The sequence below is a fragment of the Schistocerca cancellata genome, chromosome 4, assembly GCF_023864275.1.
Source record: "Schistocerca cancellata isolate TAMUIC-IGC-003103 chromosome 4, iqSchCanc2.1, whole genome shotgun sequence".
NCBI lineage: Eukaryota > Metazoa > Arthropoda > Insecta > Orthoptera > Acrididae > Schistocerca > Schistocerca cancellata.
In genome coordinates this window covers 219,627,873-219,641,224 of record NC_064629.1, presented here as the reverse complement: position 1 = coordinate 219,641,224, position 13,352 = coordinate 219,627,873, and positions in this window count along the sequence as shown.

Sequence of the window (13,352 nt, the reverse complement as noted above, 5' to 3'; positions counted from 1 at the left end):
GCGTGACGTCACGTAACCGCTAGCCGTTTGCAACTGACAAGTGCATGTGGAACGATCTGCCGCTGACCTCCCTCTCGCCCCCGTCTTTCATCCCGCTCTCGTGCGCTGACTGGCTGAGCCGGCCTCACCGATCGGCGTGCACGCGCCCTTTAAGCGCGACCCACAATCTAACTTCTCTCTCCAAATGACTGTCATGTCACAGCTGGAAGTTCGTGTCCCAATACTGAACAACCGTCAAATCACCGTCGATAGCGACGAGAGGAATACATGAAACCTACCCCCTACTGAACCCGTGCCACTGAGTATCTGAGACGTGCAGTGTTCCATTCCAAGTACTCTATTGCTCATTTTCATTGAGCCCTGCAGTGATCTGCTGTTTGTAATGGAAGCGTAGAGTGTAGACTCATGGCGAGGAGACGGTTGGGTACTGTCTATGTCAGGGCCGGCCAAACGCTGCACAGTGTGCAGACGTGCGGAAGTGCTGCACATGTGCGCACGTGTGCGACAGCGACATCTGTTATTAGACATGTGTCCTAAATGAACGGCGGCGGTTCCTCTTCCCTGTTTATGTGGTACAAGCAACAGCGCAACATATCCAGTCTCGTTTACCCCTGGTGACCGTAACCTTAACAGAGAAGTACTGCGAAATGGCAGGTACTGTGAAAAATCAAAGGACGGGAGATTTATGTTCTCAGTCGTTTCGATGAAGCATCAGCGATGAAAATCTCCCGCAACTGCTTGCGTTTGTCAATGAGCCGTGCTTTTGTGTCCGATATTCACTATATCATTTCTCATGACCGGTGATAAACTTGTTTGGATTTATTCCTTTCATAATTAAAAATTATTGTTTACTAACTGTACATTAATGCCTCATTCTGCTCCATGTTACATTATTATCGGGAAAAATGGCCATTAAAACGATTGTTGTATACTTACATTTAGGGTTTTTCTTTTTTTTATGTATGAAGGGCTACGCTCAGCTGAAGTCGATAAAACGTAATATTCATCTAATTGTCGATTATTATGCATATTTCAGACGGAACTGATGAAAGATATAGCAATAATGGTACAGGTGATCATCGAGAGGCCTGCGGTTGTCATTCTGTTCAGAGCTCAGTGAGACATAAATTATGTGGGTGTAACTCAGGGCACTGAGAATTAGTTATAGGAAACCTTGCATTGGTTTAATGTTATTTTAAATCATGACTAAGATTCGTTGGAAGTCGCTAAGTGCTCTCTTCCTTAAATACTAGATTAAAAACATTAGGCGTATTTACGTGCCGTCAGTCAAGCTGCCTTAATAAAAACCCACAGTTGTTAACTGTATTAGTTGTCTTACTGGGTTAAACTGTAATCATAAAAGTAGACGTCTCAGTGAGCAGACTGTGACAGTATTTTAAATGTTTAATACGCGAAATACCTTCCCACGGTTGGCTTGCAAGCTGTGGAGAGAGCACTGGAATGCGCCGGTACACAGTATCCCAGCAAGTGGATAAATCGACATCTGTGCGTAGAAACATGCACTACATGAACGCTGACGGCTGCGGCGTGCACGCTGTGACCCGGAAGTTGCACATGTGCACGCGTGCAGAATTTCTGGCCGGCCCTGGTCTATGTCGACAGAGCCATCTGCGGCTAGGTCGATACAGCCATCTATTGTGCCCAGACTGGACCAACACACATCAACTGATGTTCCCAGATAGCGGAAGACACTCAAAAACTTTTGCTTTGGTTACTGTGAATACAGTTAATAACAATACAGCAATTAGTTCTGACGCAAGTTGTGATATTCCTGCGAGTGGCCACCAATATTTTATCTTGCTAGAAGCTCGTCTTGATGCAGCTTGATACACGCCAAGTTTCATATGGTACAAAGGTGGGATGAGGTACTAGCGGCAGATGGTACAGTATGTACCAGTCCCGTAGGAGAGTCCGCCAATTGTACTGAACTTGCTTCTCATTGGTTGGCCTAAACGCCTAACTTCTCATATTAAATACTTACATACTTTTCATTGTATTTAATCCAGTTTTCAGTATGACAATCTCTCATGATTACCCTATGAGTCTAACGTTTTTGTTTATTAAATTCCACTAGTTTTGAGTAACGATATTGCAACCGAAGTGCTTCGGACATCTACCGGTCGCTTTGGCACGCCTGGGAGACGAAGTACTGCGCCTGCGCTATTCAGAGTGTTTCGAGCGTTCACGGTCCGATAACACAACTCTGTTTCCGTCGTTCGGAGTGCCGGACGTGTAAGGCTGTTTCGGGCTTTCCAGAGGGACGGACGCGTAACTCTGTTTCGGGTGGTCATTTCGTACTCTACGTCGGAAGTTGTCAGAGAAGTTGCCGTACTATTACGAAAGCTGTGTCGAGGGTTATGAAAGATAGCGTAAAACGTATGAACATTTAAATAATAATGGAACAGTATAGAGTAATGAGGAGTGTCGCCTACCATCGTTGTCAGTACCGCAGATCTTGCTCTCTGTAGATACGGAGACTAACTTGGGCAAATATCGTCCCATAGAAAGCACAATCACAGGTTGCAGATGAGGGCGTAGCAGCCTCTGCCGAAGAAGACCCCGCGACCGAAGAGCTGTCTTCTGCGCTGGGTACACAACTTTAGAAGACGACAGGCTGGTGGAAAGAACGGTTAGGGACTCTTATTCAATCTCTACAGATCTCTCCAGCTTCCAGATCTGACTTCCAACACGATAGCGTATAATTTTATAAAGTCCACACAACTGCAAAAGACTGACTTATGGAATCAGTTTATTCAGTCGGAGTTCAAATGAAAAAACAAAGCGCTCACTTGTTCAGTCAAGTCTGAATGACTAAGTAATCACTAAGACTAAGTCAACTAGAAAGTTTATCATGGAGTCTAAGTCCCACCAGGAAGTTCCTTGTGGGGAGGGTAATGCCGGCCGCTGTGGCCGAGCGGTTCTAGGTGCTTCAGACCGGAGACGAGCTGCTGCTACGGTCGCAGGTTCGAATCCTGCCTCGGGCATGGATGTGTGTATGTCATTAGGTTAATTAGGTTTAAGTAGTTCTAAGTCTAGGGGACTGATGACCTCAGATGTTAAGTCCCATAGTGCTTAGAGCCATTTGAAACATTTTGATTCGGGTAGACTAAGTCCATCTAATAGTTTACTGTCCATTATGGTCAGAGTCTAATGGAGCCTTGGTCCACGGTGAGTACAACAGGTTCAAGTTGGCAGCTCAGAGAACATGCCAGAGTTCAGAATATCTGGGACTGCTCTGTAACTGGAACTGGCTGGCTAGGTGTTGCGCGGCCATTTAAGTATCTGTTGAGTGGAAGTTTGCATCTCCTGTATCCAGCTCGACACGTGACTGGCACACAAGTAGTCCAGTGGGTGCAGCGCTTTCGGTGAGGATGTAGGCACCACGGACGGTGATGCTAGCACCGCGAGTATGCGTGGAGCCTTCCGCAGGCCGTTGGTAAACATGTTGTTATTAACCGTTGGTGGGCACAGAATGGTTTTGTTATTTACTGGTGGTGGACTCCTGCCGGAGCGATACCCCATCAGCCTTGGCTGTGTTGCAGTGTAGCTGTAGTCCTTGGATACTGCATCCTGCCAGCTGAATCACACCCATCAACTACATTCTTCTAGGGGTAGCTACAAGCAATAACAGACGCCACCAGTTGGAGTTCCCGACCACAGGCCAGCACTACTAGCAGATCTTCAATGTTTGGTGTTTACGATAGCCGTCGAAACTTCTAGCAACGTAGCTTTTACTAGCACCCATTTTTCGTACTGTTGTTGACATCATTATCTACAAATGTGTTGTTGAAAATAATAATAATTATTATTATAATGATAATAATGCTCAGAATTTTATTTAATAAACTCCTTATATTAACAACAAAATAATAATAATAATAATAATAATAATAATAATCATAATCATAACATAATTTAAGGAAGTTCCGTATTGTAATATTCACGAAGGGTAAATTCAGAACAACAGACATTTTTCGATAAGACATCCTACTTACATATCATTATTTCACTTTCCATCTAATACGTTTTTGCTACAATATTGATTGCAGATTGGAACAATTAGTCACATAAGTATCGACGAGACAGGAACATCAGATTTAAATTTAGGCAATTATTTTTGAAAGCAGGACTTTTAGGTTCAAAAATGGCTCTGAGCACTATGGGACTTAACATCTGAGGTCATCAGTCCCCTAGAACTTAGAACTACTTACACCTAACTAACCTACAGACATCACACACATCATACCCGAGGCAGGATTCGAACCTGCAACCGTAGCAGTCGCGCGGTTCCGGACTGAAGCGCCTAGAACCTCTTGGCCACCGTGGCCGGCAGGACTTTTAGGTTCTAACCGTCATTCAATGCCAGAATACAAGCGGGAAACCGATCTTACAACAGCCTAGCATAACTGCTTCGGTCCAAATATCTCTCCAGACAGTTCAAGATTCGACTGTAGAAAACCCTGTTGTTCTATATGGCTGTGAGACATAGAGTATCCGGAAACAGGACTTCCATAAGCTCCTTGTTTATGAGAAGAAAGTGCTTCGGAAGATCTTCGGTCGGGTTCTGGATGCAGATACAGTGGAATGGAGGATCAGATACAACCAAGAGCTTGAGGAACTTTACCAGCAGCGCAACATAGCAAGAACTGTCAAAGCCAAACTAATGCAGTGGGCCGACCATGTGGCCCGGATGGAGGATGACAGATGGCCTCGGAAGCTCGTGGATTTCACACCTACATGAAAGAGACCGCCAGGGAGACCCAAGAAGCGTTGGAGGAATGGACTCCATGAAGATTTAAACCAAGTGTCAATAAATGTGGACGAATGGCGGATAGCAGCAATGGATAGAATACAGTGGAGGAGGAAACTTGTAGATGCGTGCCGTCCACTGGGCCTGATCACGTAGTAGTAGTAGTTGTAGTAGTAGTATAGTAACCGCCATTCATGATCCATGGAGTTTGGACACAAGTAGGTGACACGTTTTTTGCAAACTTGTTTATTAAATTTTGCACAGAATGTTTGTTTTATTGTCATTGCTTTCGGGACACAGCTTACAGCGTGCACATTCGTAGGTTTTCTTGTTGTCACTGATTCTAATACACTTGTCACAACTTCAGGATTTGGATGCACCTAACCTTTCTGAGAGAATCTTCTATTCATGGGTTCAAATGGTTCAAATGGGTCTGAGCACTGTGGGACTTGACATCTGAGGTCATCAGTCCCCTAGAACTTAGAACTACTTAAACCTAACTAACCTAAGGACATCACACACATCCATGCCCAAGGCAGGATTCGAACCTGCGACCCTAGCGGTCGCATGGTTCCAGACTGAAGCGCCTAGAACCGCTGGGTCACACCGGCCGGCCTATTCTTGGGAAATGCTACCATGATGGTGTGTCTCCTATTATCAATGACTTTCCAGTTTTCTTCAAGAATATTGTGCCCCGCAATAATTGATATCTCTATCATTTCATTTGGAAGCACTGTACAAAATACTACTTCACATGAACTTTTTGCGTCACTTACTTGGATGGTCGCATATCTGACAACTCCTTATGTACTCTTGATGATATTCGAAGCTGATAGGTGGACATGTTACTGCCATTCTACACTTCGCAACACAGTTACAGGATTACTTTTTCAAAACCCCGTGATTGTCTCCCATTTGGACGCAGAAGTTTCAAATTGGGCTCAAAGCTGCGTTTGAGCTTCTTTTATAACGGTGCAAAAGTGTGCTGCCGTGCGACGTTACCCTGAGGTTCAGCGACACTTCAAACAGCAAGGCGTCGACACATGCGAAACGAAGGCCACAGCTCAGAAGTTGTGACGTTGGCGCCAAATTTCACCGCAATTCTGACCCGCGCCATCGTGGACGTGTCATGCGGCGGGAAGGTCATCGTAACCTATCTTACCCACATTTCTCCCCTTCCTTTGAAGCCTCTGTGACGGATGTCAGAACCGCGAAGCCCAGCGTTGAAATCACGCAGTTGGTTGAGGAAAATATTTCAAATACACCGCCGCTCAGAATTAACACAAAAATGCCTCAGAAAGCGACATAAAACGCGCAATGAAAACACCCCTTTCCTTGGGCGTTGATTCCCACACATTTTGCAGTCGAAAACGACAGTTTTCAGCGTTATGAGCAACAGGACGACGTTCTTGCCAAGCGTTGACACTACTGACACCCCCAGGCATATCAAACCATCTCTTAGGACATTGAGAGGCGGCATACCGATCGATCGTGAGCACACCCCTTAGGAGTGCAGCACAACCACAATCTTTGCTCTCATGTAGAGGTTCGAAGCAGTAGGGACCGTTAAAACCATTCTATGGAATTTGAACGTCATGCGAAGCAGCAAAGGATGCCAAAGTATTTTCAGCCCTTCTGTTTCGCGCCGTCCTGTGGCGTTATTATAGGAGAGGGCTCGGGGTATGACAGTGACATATACGTGAATAAAACGGCAAACGGTCCCTCTAAGATCCCCAAGCTCGACAATACTCTCGGCCGTACCTTCCCACCTCTACCGACAATTTTTAAATGCACCTGTGACAATCTGTGAAACAGTCATAGGAACCTGCAGGCAGTCAACCCCTTGACACACCTACGATTCGAGACGACTGCCTGCAGGCACGTAGGAATACATTGCAGGTTATCTTTGTAAAAGACGTTATTAAAATTCTCAACGAAGTTGGGAGGGTGTCACCTAGGATGTTGTCGAGCTGGGGTGGGCTGGAGGGTGGTGATGGGAGAGACACTTCACTTTGCCATTTCCTTCACCCATGTGTCAATGTCTCACCCCGTAAGTACTCTTTTGTGCTTCGGATAGTATCCAAATTTCGTAGAATGGTTTTAACGGTCCTTACTGATTCCAACCTGTACACGAGAGCAAACATTGTGGTTGCGCTGCACTGCGAAGGGGTGCGCTCACATTCGATGGCGATGCTGCCCCACAGTGTCCTAAGAGAAGGTTTGAAACGCCTGGGGGTGTCAGCAGTGTCAAAATTTGTCAAGAACGCCGTCCTGTTGCTCACGGCACTGCGAACTTTCGTTTTCGACCGAAAAATATGTGGGAATCAGTGCCTCAAGAAAAGGGGTGGTTTCATTGCACCCTGAGACATTTTCGAGTCGATCCTCATCGGCGATGTACCTGAACTATTTTCCTCGTCTACCCATGATTTCAACGCTGGGCGTCGCGGTTCCGACCTTTATCGCACAAGCGTCAAAGAAGCGGTGGAATGTGGTTAAGACAGGGTGTGACGACCTTCTCATCGTGTGATACGTTAACGATGGCGTTGGGAAAAGTTGTGGCGAAAACTGGTGCCAATGTCAAATGAACTGAGCTATGCCATTTGTTTCTTATGTGTCGACACTGCCCTGCTTGAAGCTTCGTCGAGCCCGTGGGTAACGTTGCAAGCCGCCACAATTTTGCATAGCTGCAGAGAGATGTTGTGGGCAACTGCGACCCAAATTTCAAACTTGTGCGTTGCAATGGGAGGAAATTACGGTGTTTCGAAAAAGTGATCCTTTAATTGTGTTTTGAAGTGTATAATACTGTTTTAGAAGAAAAGACTGTACACTAGTTTGTTGAGGTTGTGGACTGTCGTCGCCGTTATCAGAACAAATGGTTCAAATGGCTCTGAGCACTATGGGACTTAACTTCTAAGGTCATCAGTCCCCTAGAACTTAGAACTACTTAAACCTAAGGACATCACACACATCCATGCCCGAGGATTCGAACCTGCGACCGTAGTGGCCGCGCGGTTCCAGACTGTAGCGCCTAGAACCGTTATCAGAACACTTGCTTTGTGATGCATAACCTTCATTGCCTGCAAACATAGAAAATGTTTCTACATGTGTTGAGGAATTTGCTCCTTTTCCAACCCACGTCAGTCGATGATGTAATTACCATGATTTAACAATTAAAACAGAGCGGCAACAGTAAATATTCAATTAATTGAGGAGTGATTAACAATTTCTTTGATAAAGTAAGAAACAATCACATTTGCCGTTTTTTCAGCGGAAATTGGAACCATAAAAATCATTATTGCCATAAAGAGTCACAGAAAACTAAAATTTTGTGTAGGGTCATTATGACCCGAACGGTACATATGTAATTGTTAAGGTTTATTATCAAACTACTTAAAATATTTCTATGCGCGTATTGCTTACGAATTATCAAAGTTACTACATTTAATAACGTTGTATTGGCATTGAAATAATGAGAAACGAAATTTAAAAACCTGTCGTGTCATATAGAGCCGAACAGAAAATCAGTGTTAAATAGTTTTAAATGTACGTAACATTTCAGAACGTGTTTCAATTAAAAATGCTGAGAACTGGTTCAAGGTTTTGCAAAAGCATGTGAGAAAACACACTGGAGGATCAACATGACTAATTTCCGGTTTTCATTTCATTCACATTTATGGGTCCCAGGATCGTCCATAATTGAAGGAAGCAACTGAAAAACTCGTCGTTATATTTTATCTACTTGAGAGGGTCTCGTTTAAATGAAGACTGTACATAGAAACAAACCAGTACATAGCATTAGAGTCCCCTGGTAGTCAAAGGTCAATCGGTAGTCGCCTCTGGGTGTATGGATCGACAGCTGTAAACACAAGTTCAGAGACTAACATAGAAGGATCACCCTGTTGAAAGGTACGGCACTTAAATCATAGGCTCCTTCAGCTTTCGGCTAGCAGCGTGGACCATTAATCTGGACCTACAGGGAGTCAGCGTTGCTATGTGTATGGATTCAGGGTCGAGCACAGGCTATCCATACTATTACTATGGTATTCTTACCAGAGTACTTGTGTTGCCGAAATACCTGTCACATATTCTGATGAGGTGTCGGCAAGAATGCTTTTGCGGTATCCTTACTACAGATTGGTGCTGCTGGTGTACTATGCGATGTGGCCATGGACTTTGTAGTGAGCCCGACGAGATGGAGGATGCTATTTCCTCCCACAACGTGTGTGGTCCGACACGCCCCAGTGTGCAGCACGCTAAGTATTGTTATTAGACTATTTTTCAGAGCGGATGTGGACGAACAGAGTATTTGTCTCTCAACTATTCCATTCAGCTACATGCGTATCACAACATATATTTCAGAAACCAGCAGCATTCTAGTGTTACACTATTACAAAAGAAAAGGAACACCTTATTATATATTAAAAATGAAGTAATCATTTAATGGCACCATCTCATCGTTTGTTTCACTGTCTTAAAAATACCACTGAAACCTAGATCAGTTTGCCCAGACGGAAAATGGACCAACCAACACTCCTCTCCAGCATCCCATCCGTTAGGCTAAGTGGAACCTCGATTACTGTTGAACATTTTATCATTTCATTCACACACACACACACACACACACACACACACACACACACACACACCAGCGCTCTCAAATTCTTTAACAGGGCCTGACCTCCACCTTGCGTTAAAAATCAAGAATCTATTCCACCAGAGGACTAAATTGTATACTGCAATCATTGCGTGATTACTTGATAAAAAAGAAACAAGTAAACCTTTTCAGTATATTTCTCACATAACTGTCGAAACGTTACACACGCAATATTTCATCTTCCTGATACTGCCGGAAACAGCTATGCTTTCTGAATGAGTTTCCATGTACCCGAAAGGAATTATATTGTGCTGTATATGTTGCTGTCATTAAAACGTCTGTAAACAAAACTTTAAAGAACGTATAACTAATTAGAGATTCGACGTCCCATGTGTGGTGAAAGAGATGTTAACTTCTTGGAGGGTAAGTAATGTGGGGTCGATAAATGCATGAGAATAGCAATATTGTTGTTATGACTTGCCCTCGAAAGTACTCAGCAAAAACTTCTGTGTGTATGACCTCTTACACTCAGTGACATGATAATGTACTCAATGGAGAAACGTCACTAGTCCGGACAGCCGTGTACCTAAAGGAGCAAGCTTCCGCGACGGGGAGGCGCGTCGGTCCATGTTCGAATCCGCCAGTCGGATTAACGATGGTGACCAATGTGCTGGCTAGTTTGGATGTGGTGCTTAGGTGGTTTCCCACATCTAACAATTTGAATACTGGGCTGATGTAACAGTAAAAATGCTGTATGTAGTTCCATTTAAATAAACAAAGTTGGTACCATAATTTGGCAGCTAAAGACTTTACATATTAATTGTATACGTTAGAAAATTCGCCGCATTGTCCTCTAGGATTCAGAGAAATATTTACTCTTTATGGCTATATTTGCTGTAGCCTGTGTTAGCTACCTCGCCCTGTAAACAGATTTAGTGCTTACGTGTCAGTCTACACGCATGCTGTGGGAAAAATATGTCAACTACGCTAACTCTGGAACATTCACCACGTGCGCTACTAACCAAACTGCAGAGTAATCACATACAAGACAATTAACAGTATCATTTCTAAACCGAAATTGTACGTCCCCTTGAATACGTCATTCAAAATGAAAATACATGTGTGCGCCGTAAGGTGCAACATCACTAAGCGACAACACAAGCTCCCAGCAAAATAAAGACTATAGCAGCAATATGAATATACATTTTAAAGTTCGAAACCGGTTATGACAATTCACGAAAGAAAACTTGATACCTTGTTTGTGACTGGTTGCTGTTTTTACGTTACAATCCTCTTAACTGCACAACTGCCAGGTTTTATTAATATTTCTGTTTTGGGTTAGATTCAGTTAAATAATCCTTGTCGTCTTATTACGCTGACCGAAAAACATCAATAGAATGGCTACAGTTTGCTTCTGTATGAAACGATTTTTTGTTCATCACTCTCAATTATAATGGGAGAGTCCCTTCGGCTAGTTCTACCTAAAGCTCGGTTTCCAATTACAACTTCATTAGGTCAAAGCTACGAACTCTCGCGTGTGAATGCATTATAGAGATTAAACCCGCTAAGTAATTTAAAAAGTTTGAATTTTAATTGTCAATTTACCTTTATCGGATCACCAGCTAGAAGAATGACCTCTACTCAACATTTGCGGCGCACTTATTTTAAGCTGTATACGTGAATAAATAAACGAAAATAAACCCTTAGCTGTTATTTATCCAATGTTACTAACTATCACGTCACACGAATAACTGAGTTAAAGACATTAGAAATCCTTAGATTAACCAAAGTACATTGTATTTCGTAATATTATCGTTTTTTGGTTTTATCTTAGTATCCTTCTCAACAACGGCTGTATTGACAGAACTAAAATCATGTTCATTTGTTTTATTCTGTACCACTAAAGACTACTTTATGTCTCATTTCATGAGAAACTATAAATGAGAAAAACAATGGAATGTGCTATGGGAAATTACTTGAGTAAATAATTGTAGAGGACTGTATATGATTTGTACTGAACAATTAAAGAAGTGAGACTTTGCTACAATCTTCATTCAGGTTGTAATATTTTTGGATGTGGCAAATTATTTGAAACTAAATTTACCGCTAACACAGAATGAAAACTTAACTGTATCACAACAGCAGTGACATCTGCAGGAAGAAATAACATACCATATAAAGCTGGAGGGGATATATCACTGCATTTTATAACTGGGAACTAGGGACTAACGCACATAGTTATAGGATTGGTTGGTATTTAAAACACGAATATGGTTACACTGTTTGTTTCCCATCAGTACTGTAACTGTGATGGCTCCAAAAGGTAACACACAGCAAAAAAAGTTTTGCATCACCACGGTTCGGAGAGTTCCGGAACCTGTACAGAAAAATGGAATTAAGATCAACATAAACATCATTTCCGCCCTTTTTATTGCTCATGAAAACCACACATTGCACGTTGTACAGCGAGGCCTTAAGAGGTGGTCGGCCAGATTCCTGTACACATCGGTACGTCTAATACCAAGTAGCACGTCCTATTACACTCCTGGAAATGGAAAAAAGAACACATTGACACCGGTGTGTCAGACCCACCATACTTGCTCCGGACACTGCGAGAGGGCTGTACAAGCAATGATCACACGCACGGCACAGCGGACACACCAGGAACCGCGGTGTTGGCCGTCGAATGGCGCTAGCTGCGCAGCATTTGTGCACCGCCGCCGTCAGTGTCAGCCAGTTTGCCGAGGCATACGGAGCTCCATCGCAGTCTTTAACACTGGTAGCATGCCGCGACAGCGTGGACGTGAACCGTATGTGCAGTTGACGGACTTTGAGCGAGGGCGTATAGTGGGCATGCGGGAGGCCGGGTGGACGTACCGCCGAATTGCTCAACACGTGGGGCGTGAGGTCTCCACAGTACATCGATGTTGTCGCCAGTGGTCGGCGGAAGGTGCACGTGCCCGTCGACCTGGGACCGGACCGCAGCGACGCACGGATGCACGCCAAGACCGTAGGATCCTACGCAGTGCCGTAGTGGACCGCACCGCCACTTCCCAGCAAATTAGGGACACTGTTGCTCCTGGGGTATCGGCGAGGACCATTCGCAACCGTCTCCATGAAGCTGGGCTACGGTCCCGCACACCGTTAGGCCGTCTTCCGCTCACGCCCCAACATCGTGCAGCCCGTCTCCAGTGGTGTCGCGACAGGCGTGAATGGAGGGACGAATGGAGACGTGTCGTCTTCAGCGATGAGAGTCGCTTCTGCCTTGGTGCCAATGATGGTCGTATGCGTGTTTGGCGCCGTGCAGGTGAGCGCCACAATCAGGACTGCATCCGACCGAGGCACACAGGGCCAACACCCGGCATCATGGTGTGGGGAACGATCTCCTACACTGGCCGTACACCACTGGTGATCGTCGAGGGGACACTGACTAGTGCACGGTACATCCAAACCGTCATCGAACCCATCGTTCTACCATTCCTAGACCGGCAAGGGAACTTGCTGTTCCAACAGGACAATGCACGTCCGCATGTATCCCGTGCCACCCAACGTGCTCTAGAAGGTGTAAGTCAACTACGCTGGCCAGCAAGATCTCCGAATCTGTCCCCCATTGAGCATGTTTGGGACTGGATGAAGCGTCGTCTCACGCGGTCTGCACGTCCAGCACGAACGCTGGTCCAACTGAGGCGCCAGGTGGAAATGGCATGGCAAGCCGTTCCACAGGACTACATCCAGCATCTCTACGATCGTCTCCATGGGAGAATAGCAGCCTGCATTGCTGCGAAAGGTGGATATACACTGTACTAGTGCCGACATTGTGCATGCTCTGTTGCCTGTGTCTATGTGCCTGTGGTTCTGTCAGTGTGATCATGTGATGTATCTGACCCCAGGAATGTGTCAATAAAGTTTCCCCTTCCTGGGACAATGAATTCACGGTGTTCTTATTTCAATTTCCAGGAGTGTACATTGATGCATGCCTGTATTCAT